This window comes from Haemaphysalis longicornis, unplaced genomic scaffold, assembly GCF_048455015.1.
Source record: "Haemaphysalis longicornis isolate Haplotype H1 unplaced genomic scaffold, Haemaphysalis longicornis Haplotype H1 scaffold_2, whole genome shotgun sequence".
NCBI classification, from domain to species: domain Eukaryota; kingdom Metazoa; phylum Arthropoda; class Arachnida; order Ixodida; family Ixodidae; genus Haemaphysalis; species Haemaphysalis longicornis.
Window position 1 is genome coordinate 24,867,173 of NW_027526295.1, and position 12,045 is coordinate 24,879,217.

Here is a 12,045-nt window from a genome sequence, read left to right on the forward strand (position 1 = left end):
GGAATTGGATACGTCACCGGACACATTTCGGATGTTGCGTACGATTTTACGGTATCATGCTCATGTACAATTTAAAACATACACAGTGTTTTGCACCAGTTAAACTGCCATAAATGAACACTTTATTCGCCTCTAGCATCCAATTCACACATCATAACATCTTGCTTCGGCCATTTGTCCACATTTTCTTGAAGCCAAAGAATGTCATATCCTGGAGTTCCTCTTGATACAATCAAACATTTTTTGGGTGCCTGAGGAAAAATTAAATGTGATGATAAGAGAACAAATACAAATGTTTCTTTGTAAAACAGTATACGTGCAACTCAGCCGTGTGCTTTTTAAATGACGGAAAGATATAGTATGTGTTTAGCGGAAAAACTAGCAGGGTAGGGGGTGGGCCGCATTTACCAGGATTTCGAAACAATCCATCCCTAGAAGAAAAAACACAGGCAAATCAGGCGCAGCAGAGTAGATCAGCTCAAGGAATTGATGTTTGGCTTTGTAAAACAGTATACGTGCAACTCAGCCGTGTGCTTTTTAAATGACGGAAAGATATAGTATGTGTTTAGCGGAAAAACTACCAGGGTAGGGGGTGGGCCGCATTTACCAGGATTTGGAAACAATCCATCCCTAGAAGAAAAAACACAGGCAAATCAGGCGCAGCAGAGTAGATCAGCTCAAGGAATTGAAGTTTGGACAGAGCAAAGTAAACACCATTCTGGAGGTGACTCCCATACCAGCAGCTGCAAAGTTGCCGTGAGGAGAAGACATTCCATAGCATTTCCACCTTTAGGGTTGCCGAACTTTCCACACCGTCCACCCAAGAGTCTGTTGTGCCACGGAGCGCTAAGAAAAAAGGAAATGAAAAGCACAGGTCATTCCAGCCAGAATAAAACAGTCGGGTTGCAGTGGGCACGACGAATTCCACGAAAACCCACGATGTTCAGGCTCTCATTACTGTCTGCTCGGGCTGGGACTGCAACACCACTGCACAGTGCAAACCTAGAAGAAAAAAAGACGGGCAAATTAGGCGCAGCAGAGTAGATCAGCTCAAGGAATTGAAGTTTGGACAGAGCAAAGTAGACACCATTCTGGAGGTGACTCCCATACCAGCAGCTGCAAAGTTGCCGTGAGGAGAAGGCATTCCATAGCATTTCCACCTTTAGGGTTGCCGAACTTTCCACACCGTCCACCCAAGAGTCTATTGTGCCACGGAGCGCTAAGAAAAAAGGAAATGAAAAGCACAGGTCATTTCAGCCAGAATAAAACAGTCAAAGGTTGCCGGGGGAATGAACCACTGACATGAAAATAACTGCCGGGTTGCAGTGGGCACGACGAATTCCACGAAAACCCACGATGTTCAGGCTCTCATTACTGTCTGCTCGGGCTGGGACTGCAACACCACTGCACAGTTCAAACCTAGACGAAAAAAAGACGGGCAAATTAGCGCAGCAGAGTAGATCAGCTCAAGGAATTGAAGTTTGGACAGAGCAAAGTAGACCCCATTCTGGAGGTGACTCCCATACCAGCAGCTGCAAAGTTGCCGTGAGGAGAAGACATTCCCTAGCATTTCCACCTTTAGGGTTGCCGAACTTTCCACACCGTCCACCCAAGAGTCTGTTGTGCCACGGAGCGCTAAGAAAAAAGGAAATGAAAAGCACAGGTCATTCCAGCCAGAATAAAACAGTCAAAGGTCGCCGGGGGAATGAACCACTCACATGAAAATAACTGCCGGGTTGCAGTGGGCACGACGAATTCCACGAAAACCCATGATGTACAGGCTCTCATTACTGTCTGCTCGGGCTGGGACTGCAACACCACGGCACAGTGCAAACCTAGAAGAAAAGATATATGCCTGAAAATACATTGCAAGGCCAAGCATAACAGTAAGTGGTTATGAAAAGATGAGCCACTCACATCTTAGATGCTGCCAGGTTGTCTTGCTGATCAGAAAATTTTTTCGAAGAACCACCCACATGATATTCAGACTTTCACTGTTGGCTGCATTTCAATTTATTACAGGTGGCAATGGCAGTTGGCAGATTGACTCAGTTTAAAAGCGCACAGAGCAAGTTTGCCTGTCAGTAGAAGCCATGAAAAACCCTGCACAGCGCCACTGTCAACTATTTAGTTCTAACAGGCAGAGTGCCAAAAAAAAACTAAGCCACTGAATTTAAGCCTTGCTACCTCGCCGTTTTACTGAGATCAGAAGCACCTGCCCTCTTCCGAAGACAATGAAGCAGCTACAGTTTGGCACACTGGCCTGAGCTCGTACTCATATGACAGGAATATTCAGCGAGGCGTATATGCGGATCTGTAAAGTGCTAAACTGTGTGCAGAAATGGAATAACAACTGATTGATTGTGCGAGGGAAGTCTGACAAGTTTCTGCACATTCCTCATAGGCCAGAATCTTGTGCCAGAAAGTTGAGAAACAGCAAAGATGCCAATGGAGCTAGATGGAAATGGCCTTGTGTAGAAGTCTTTTTTGTCTGTGAACTCTTGGCCAACGATGCATGGTGCCTGTGTTGAAGTGGTACGAGCAAAGCTGTCGGCAATGATGATAGAATTGTCTACCACACAGCAGTTGTTGGGAGGGTTCACGGTAAGAGTGAAATCCCGACATTCTGCACATCTATACTGAGGGGGTGTCAAGCCAGGTGGAAGCAAACAACCTTTATGCTCCTGTACAAGCTGAAAGATGTCTGATATGTCTGATGATGAATTCCGTGCAGAAGAGGATGTGCGCGCAGCCAGTTTTCCTTCTCGTTCTTTAAGGCGGTTGTACAACTGTGCCAGTGGAGTGTTCTGACCTCTGAGAAGCCGCTTAAGAAACTGCATATTATTCTCAAATGGAAAAGCACTAAAAGCATCCACAGGACCAAAGTTGCGTACATCATTTGCAAGTGCAACACACAATGAACATTGTATGACACACGGTCAGTTCCATAGAGTATGGCAAAATGTCTCAACGAAGTGCTTATAAAGAGACTCTGCATAATCAACATACTGAGTGCACAATGTCGGGCTCGACACCAAAAATGTTGCACAATGCAAAGCAAGAAAGTTTTTGTACCGGTCCGACCGAAGGACTGATTTCAAAACAACAGGCCCACTGTAAAGTAAAAAAAATCTGAGCTCTGTCGCCTTCCAGCGCTGTACTTCACTTGTACTCCTAGGCTTCCGCGCGAACTCTTTAGGTACATGTGGCCCCAAAGAGAGGGTCAACTTCGACAGCTCCTTTCGTTCATCTGGGCCAAAACGTACTTCAAAAGGCTTTTGATATGGGCCACGAAACCACAGATCGAGCAGTTTCTTTGTGACTCCAAGGCAGAGTAGGTGCATATAATCAAGAGGCGCAGTACTGACGATATCGATGGGAAGTGTGGTCATAGGTGACACACCGAGGTGGTGATCGTAATCTGTTTGAAGCCTGACCGATTCATCAGTACGCAGTGTGGAAATCACAGGCGGGAAATATGCTCTGTGGTTTAGGTTGTCCCCTTCAACTGTGCACTTGGGACACCCAAGGTGGGCCATGTGAGGCTTGATGCAGTACACAAAGGCCCGAGCCGGTGCGTCACAGATGAAGCTGTGCACAGAGACTTGGATCACGCACCCATTACAACTCATTCCATTTCTCATGAGTTGTTTCAGCTCAGTTAGAAATTGGGCTAAATATTCCTCTGCCGAATCTGGCTTTCCTGCACCAGCCCAGACACCAATGACGAAAGGCGCTGCATCATGGTGTCCAAGAATTCTGCACTGGATGGGCCACAATTCTTTTCTCGAGCTCTTGGAAATCGGCAGCCCATCAAAGCTGAACTGGAGAGTAATGGATCCCCCTGGAGTAGCGTCAGCGAGGGCGAGGGCGTTTCTGAGCTGATGCTCCAGCCCTAAATGGCAGTAGTGCCCCGGGGGCATTATTGTCACTGCAGAACGCAGCGTATCTCTCGGCGTCCGCAACAATGTACGAGCGTCGCTGGGCAGACAAGATGCGTCGGACGGACAAGATTTCAGCAGCGAGGTTAGGGCGGCCTGCGTAATGTTCTCCCGCAGGGCCCACGCCCTTAGCCCTGCAGCTAAGTCGCTACAGTCAGGCCTTTGTTGTGCGTTAGCGGTGCATTGTAGGGTCAGTTCGAAGACTGGCTCAGAAGCTAGAGGTGGCGAGTCCGGTACACCGTCTTCTTCACTTGACGTGTCTGTACACGTAGCTGGCATCTCCACGGCGCTGGCTTGCAGTGTCGCCGGTTCGTCACACAGCATCGCTGGTTCATCAGAACTGTGAACGTCAGGTGTTGCTTCATCACCAAGAACGTGAACACAAGTTGGACACGCGCTGCTGGCACCACAGTTGTTGTCACCACACGAAACGTCATTACGCTGTACTGCATCGGTCATACAACATGCTGCGGCTTCCTGGCGGATGGGTCGACCGTAGCTCTCGAACAATGTTCTCGTTTCCCGCCAGGCTGTTAAACGCGTTTTGTCCCGGGCTTTCGGCATGACAATTAAGCTAACTGAAACTGCACTGTGAAAACTTACTTGACCAACTCAAAGGAAATGCATCCAGATGTCTTTGAAGTACGTAGTGCGCGCATAGAGTTCACATAACCACCGTAGCCAACGTTTTTGCCGTCAAGTAGGGAAGCATCCATGTTTGCCATAGCAGCGATGATAGCGATGTTGATGTCGACACCAGGCGACCAGGCCACCGCAGTGGCCGCAGCTTGCGCCACGGTGAATCCAAACAGTAAAAAACAAAAACTACAACAATATAACACGCTCTGCATCTTAGATTAAAGATAAAAAGCTTCTCGCGTTACACTGTGAACCGTTTACTTCTTTTTTTTTTTACTCTTCTCAGTTATTTGCCTTTGTTGCCAGCCAAAACATGCTAGAATGTGACAATTAGTTTCATTAGAGATTTTTTTGTCTGCATTATGTTTTAACTCTTACCGAAATGAAGTGAAGTTTTTTTCTCCTATTACAAGACTGACTTCTAACAAAAAGAACGTACTTCACATTTGGGTATTGGTATACCGAACACATTGTCTCCAATAGTTCAAATTCTCAAACTGCGGAACGCCGAGCTCGCAAAACGAAAAGCGTTTAGTGGTTTAAGTATTTAAGTACTTTTGTTTAGAGCATCCGTTACGCATGAGCCGCAGAAAGTGTTTTTTTTAATAATACGGATCTACGGCTCATACATCTATCCGTACCCGTATCCGTGCCTCCGTACCTCCCTACCTGAACCGCCTGAACCATAGAGGAACCAAGATGAGCAGCAGAGTTTGAGTTCGAACGACAGCATTTGAGCGCACCTCTGCGATTGGCGGTGAGCGCGAACACAGGCGGCGCTGCGAAGCGCGCCTCCGTGACGTCAGCTTAGGGATTCTCGTATTTGTCGTCTGCTTCACTCAGGATCGCTCTCCCTGCTGTTTCTTTGCGCTCAGTGACGTCTAATGCTTGTTCTCACCAGAATTGACGTGTGGGTAACTTTTTATCATAACAATAGGCTTAAAATAGCATACACTAGCTCATGGTGTCAATTAAAGTATAGTTTTGGATGCCGCTACGGGAGAAACATTGCCGGCGCCACCCCATTCCTTGCGAAGCCGGTCCTGTGCGGAGCGCGAAGAGTCGGAGCTAGGCGTCAGCTTCTCATGTAAGCATTCGAACAAAAGGAACAGTCAGCTGCTAATAACCGACAACAGCGAAAATGAAAGACCAAAACGAATTTTAGGCCTTCAGGGCTGTCGGCTTTGGCAGAAGGCATCACGATTCCCGGTAATCATGTCTAAGGTAAAACAGCTTTTGCAACCTTGCCGAACGCTCGAACGCGTTTTGTTACATCACTTTACGTTATCAAGGCATGAAAGTTTGCCGAGATGCACTACAGACTGCAAAAACTGTAGGTTGAGTTCCAAATAACCCAGTGTGAATATAGGCGCGTGCTGATTCTATACCAGGCATCTAACTAGCATGGAGGTTTATTGAGCAAAACGAGTCACGTCTTCGTCAAATTTATAGTAACACATATATGTTTGTTAAGACCTGGAGGTATATTTCGGAACATTTTGCACAGCCATATCTTCCCGATATTCGGATATGCGTTATAGGAAAACTGCACTCAAGAGAAGGAGCAGGAGTAAGGGGAGGAGGGGAAAACTGTGGGCCGGGTCCTCAGTCCAGGACATGAGAGTAAAAGTAATTTTCTTGAAATTATAGAACGCCATCCCGAGTAGAATAGGATTTGTTCTTCGCGTCTGGAAGGGTTGAAAAGCAATAAAGAGCTACTTGGAATTCTTCTTCGGTTTCGAGTCTTGTAATATATGCAGGTATACTATTTATTACGTTAGTTAGCGAGTATATCATGCCTTCAACACCGTAATCATGTCATCATTGTTCGAGTGGAGAGTCAGTTCGTTATGATAACGATATAATTACGACAGAAATTCGGAGCACAAAAGCCGCCTTCAAGTACTGTGGACCACGTTGGGCGCGATCGCGGTGGCGTAGCACAAACCTTCTCATTGTATTTGCATGTGAATAAACAAAGCACGCTGCGGATATGCACCTGCTTGCACGCAGCCGTAATGAAAGCAAATTTGTGAAGAAGGGAATGTATGTCATACAAAATGAAGGAAATATCCACACGACCGCTGTGAGGCTCCCAAACATCCCGAAAGCTCCTAATAAAAAGTTGGTGACGGCGCAGAAAAATTAATGCGTTGGGCAGAAAAAAAAAGCAAGAAACATTAATCCGATACAAGACAACAACGAAAGAAACAGAAGAAAGCCGCTTTATTTCCTGCTGTGCGATGAGCGTATAGAGGCCGCTGCTTGGTACGTGGAGTCTTCATAGGAGCATCTCAAAAATACTGCAGGGAAGCCTACGCATTTTGAATACTTATCGAGAAGCTCTGATCGCTGATCCTCGCGAATAAGCAAGAAAGGACGAGTTACACACGATCTTCTGACCGATACTCTGAAGAAAGTTGTTCTCTATCTCTTCGTGTGTTGCAAACTTGTGGGGGATACAGCTTAAAATTATTCAGATGCGTCAGAAGCTGGCAAAATAACTGAGTCGCTAGAAATACGCTTTTTAACGCACTACAGCAACGAAGCGGGCGATTTCTAGCCCAGGCACTGTTGCCCTTCACAAGCGGAGTGTAGCAGACGACAGCGGCGCGAATCCCTAAGCCGACGTCAGAGCCAGGGGGCGCCACTAAAAGATCTCACCGCCAATAGCAGCAAGTTGGACACCAGCATTGTTTTGACTCAACATCCCATCGTAAGTGGCCATTACATGCAGTTCTACTCAAGCGAGCTCTTTTCCTTTCTCTTGTTCATCAATTGTAAATAAATGTTTGGTATTGCGTAAGAGTTACTTTTACTTAAGTGTACTTTTGAATTGTGTGGCCCTGTACACCAGCCATGCTCATTGTCGTTTTGTGATTTTACTTTTGTTTTTGATGATTTTACTTAGTGTTTAAGGTATCACCTCTCATATATGACTATTGTTTTGGCGCTCTTTGCCCCAGTTGGCCTTGCGCCATAAACATCAAACCATCATCATCACTTTTGAATTGTGGCTTGCGTGTTGCCGGTGGGTGCTTTGTAATGTCACGCTGGCTACGTTTGTCCGTTGGCCAGCACGCGTTTCTGGCGCAGGTGACTCAAACTTCACAAAATACGGTCAAGTCAACTGACTGATCGAGCTGTAGTTGGCACGAAATACCTAACGTCTGATCTGTTGAAATTACCCTCCCGATGGAGCCTTGCTCTGCCAAAGCTGTTGTGCGCAGCAATCAGTGCCGTAACGAATGTGTGAGGCTACAGATTGATTTCGATTGCTTTTGCAATCGCGTGTGCGGCCATGACTCGGAACGCGCGACTCCGTGCTAGCTGAACACTGGCGTAACATGCATGCCGCTTTTTTTTTGTAGCGGCTTGGCAGCCACTATTGACGGTTGATTTGATTTGTTTATTTGTGGTCAAGCTGAGGTCGCGAAATACATTGATAAAAGAATAACAAGTGGCAAAAGAGTCCCTTTTTACAGTATCGGCTCCTCTCTCCCCGATGAGGCGCTACAATTAGTTCCTTGCGCATTTTGTTGCTTGAATTTTCATTTGCCGCAGCCAGTTTGCGTCAAGTGTCGTAATCGCTTCTAATTTTTTTTTCTTGTAGTACAAGGGTCAGATTTCAATTTTTTCATATGAACTGTGTGGTTGACTTTTCAATCTTATCTTTAAAAATGCTTATTGCCCAAAAGCAGTTTTGAGAAGTTTTAGTTGACCACTGGTATGTTTGTTTTTTTCACAAGTGATCCACAATGTGGTAGTGGGCCACCTTGATTATCATGACATGTACTGCCAGGGTTGTCATGTAGAGCTCAAATTTTTATGTACTCGTGTGGGAACGGCAGCCGTTGGATTGCCTGTGGGCTATATATTCAAGCCTCGTAAATTGAGAAGGCCCATTATCTCTCTGAGTGGTACCTTAGGGAAATTGCATATTTTCAGATGTATGCGATCGTGGAATTTGATGATGGCAAGGAAAAAACTGTGGAAATCGTTCCGTGCGCATGGCTGAATGGTGAAAAGTGTTGGTGGCCAAATGTACCACCTGACAAAGCTGCCAGGATGGCAAAAAAAGGGCAGCCACCAGGCCCAGGCTCTCACCTTTACGATGCGGCCGTGAAGGGAGTGTTTGGTGAGTCTAAAGCATGCGCTTGTGGTCTGCGCAAGTACTGATAAGCACTTTTATTTTACATTAACTAGGTTCATATGAGCAAGGAAGGAAAAAACTGGAAATGGCCCAGTTCACTTCCGACCTTTCTGGTGGGGAGGAGATGCCCAGAAAGCGGCGCCGAGTGAGGCCAGCACGTCCGTGGAATCGGACTCTGATGGTTTTCCGCCTGCCCCAACAGCGTTCGTCACATCAGAGCCACCTCGTAATACTATTGCACTTTTTTTTTCACTTTTGTTTGAAGACTTTGTGACAGGGTTGCATGTTACTACTTTGGTTTTGGGAGCCACTTTTTAGGCTGTTCAGTGCTGGCAGCTTTACTTCAACTGTTTGTGAAGAACTTTGTTGTCCTTTCGCATCTCCGTGTATGTATGTATTCAGCGCATTTAATGTACTTCACTACTGGATGTGCGAAGCCCCAGTTTCCACTACATGTCTACATGCATAAAAGTAGCATAAACGATTAGCTTCGAGAGTTAAAGATGCAAACAAAACATCTTTGTGATGTAACCCAATAATGCTTCCAGTCCTGCATACATAGAATTTGTAATATCCTCATACAGTGCTTATATTTGCAGTTCTTTTGTCTCCAAATCTGCTCATTTCTATACATATCCCACTTTTTAGAGTTGTACATTTCACTTGCTATATTCTTGCCAGGTGAAGTGAATAGCCAGCCAGCTGGCTGCACTCTTATGTGAAGTTTTTAATTGTGCATATGTACTTTAGCACGTCTTGAAGGTTCAAGCCAGGGGCTGGCACACCAAAGCAGCCCAGTGCCATTGCTGCAGAGCCCATGTATGTTCCTCTCTTTGTGTTTTTGTCTGTGTATTTACGTAAACATTACCAGGTTGACTATTTTGACCTTCTACACAGCTACAAGTACCAACAGTGGTGGGCTACATGAAGGGCTCAGGCAATTGGGGCACGCAGGTACGCTTCTTTGTTGCAACATCTTTGTTTGCTTTAAATTTGTTAAGGGGTAGGTGCGCCAGCGTATCCTAATGCCATTGTTGGAGAGTGGAATAATGTTTTGTCTGTGTGTTGATGTAGACGTTGATAGATTGACCGTTTCATGCTCTGCACAGCTACAAGTGCCAGCAGCGGCATGCTGCAACAAGGGCGTGACCAACAGGGGCAAGAAGGTACGCCAGTCACTTGTGTACTGCTTTTTTGCAATATTATCTTTTTTTTTTCATATAAATTTGTTGGGCATTTGAGCTAAACATGTGAATAATTTGACCAGGACTGCAAATATCACAAGGCCCGGGCACCCGTGCAGAAAACTGTAAGCTATTTTGTTTTTTTAGGGCTGTCATGATTCTTCGAACTGCATCAAAAAAACTTTCTGAATTTTAGGTGGTCCAGGAAATTCTTCAAAGGCCCTGAGTTGTGCTGGTATGTGGGTGAAGTGTTAAAAAGTCAACTTCATAAGTTAAAACAATATTTGTTGTAAACATCACGTTCTTGCTTGCAGAGTTTCAGAGGCGTGTGCTCACCTCGTTAAGCATAATTCGGCACACCCAGATGGAAATTTTGGAGAGCCTCCATGGCTCTTGCAACCAAAAATAACGGCAATGTTGGTCCACCTACTGAACCTGTAATGGCAGGCCCACTGGGTTCTGTTGAGGCCGTGCTGGCCTTTGACGAAACCCTTACGGGTGGCTACCGTGAGGCCTTGGTGAGTGCATATATATTGCAGTCAAGCTTTTCAATAAATTTGCAACCACTGCAAACATTTGTAGCCAAGCATGCAGGGTCATCCTGCAAGAAAAGCCTTGGCAACGATTCCCCAGTGTATTGAAATGAGTGCTGGTGATCGCATTATAATAATTTGTTACAGATGGCTGAACTTGCCTCCTTTGGAGGAAAGGCAATACCAGCATCGGTGAAGGCCATGATGCCACACCTGCTGACGGATGGGGTCGCCCAGCAATTCAGTATGGAAGGCCGCAAGGGCAAATAGAGGTTTCGGGGCCTCAAGCTCTGCCAAGTGATTGTCGGTACGCACAATTTTGTGGGGAAATCTGTTTCTATTCCAAATATGCCTCTTTGTTGCACTTCCAGACGCAGTAAGGAAGAGCAAATTCCTTGGTGACAGCCCGCGAAGCGAGGTGGAAATCCACGTCAGGGAATGGCTCAGGAGGGCCAAAGAAAGGGCTGCGTTCGGCGTTAAGAAAACCTAAAGGAGAAGAAAACCTAAAGGAACAAAAATGTTGAATAAAAATCGACTGCTAGTAAACCCTGTGGTTATTTTTCACTCGCAATATACCGCATTGAGCATGGCTGCGTGCGCAAACAAGTGCATGGTTCATTTTCAGAAATTACATGCTCGGCAAATGAAGAATAGGTCTTTACACAGGAAGAAGGTTAATCTAAAAGTACAAAAGAAGATAATAGATAAGGGGATAGAACTTCAGTACTCAAAACTTCGGTCTCTATGCCGACGAGCAGGCAGGAAGTCAAATTATACGTCCTCCTTTTTCCGTACTATTTTGCATGTTGGCTAGAAACCTGCTGAAAGGCTGTTTATTAATGGCTGTATCGTTTGTTTTTACCTCATACTGGGCAGAACTTAATGCATGTCATTGAGGTTGGATTTTTTCATACAAAGCTTTTATGGCCAAGATCCGGGATTCTATAGCAACCCTGTGCACAAAAAAATGCGATGTGGTATAGCCAGCTTACAAAGGTCACGCTTGATTTGGCCATAAATCAAGCGCATATACAAAGAAATTTCAGAGCCAGAAGCAAAAGTGATTAGTCAACAAACGTCGCCCCTCATGTCGGAGGTTAGGTGTGTCACTGAATGATAGACGTGTGGTTGGAAAATTGATGTCTCAGCGTCGTACACCATTCAAAACATGATTTGGACCTCGTACGTCTCATCGCCTATTCGGAGGCGAGCTATACCCACCATTTTTAAAGTAAGTAGCTAGAGTAAAAAAAGTGGGTGTTTACATAAATGTTTTTCTTCAACGTGACTGCCGTCAATGCTTAAGAGAAATTTTCTTTTTCCTTTCACTTAAATTCTGTGTCATTTCGCGTGCTACTGTAAACCTCGCTGGCAGGTCAGCCAGAATGCAGAGATACTTTTTGTTATTCAAGTTTTGAGAACTTGTGTAGTAGACCCAGATTAAAAATACAGGCTTATTGCGTGACCATATTGCATTGTGCACCAAATATAGGGCACGACTTGAACTTTTAAAAATGTACATCCAGTTTTCGTCCACTGCTGGATGTCCGACGTACATCCAGAAATGTATGTCCAAAAATGGATGTGTACTGTAC

General features: G+C 45.5%; 1 pseudogene; it reads left to right on the top strand.

Annotated features, from left to right (window-relative positions):
* The first annotated feature begins 8,528 nt into the window (after positions 1–8,528).
* LOC144167874 (uncharacterized) lies at positions 8,529–11,329 on the top strand (annotated as a pseudogene).
* Positions 11,330–12,045: the final 716 nt, after the last annotated feature.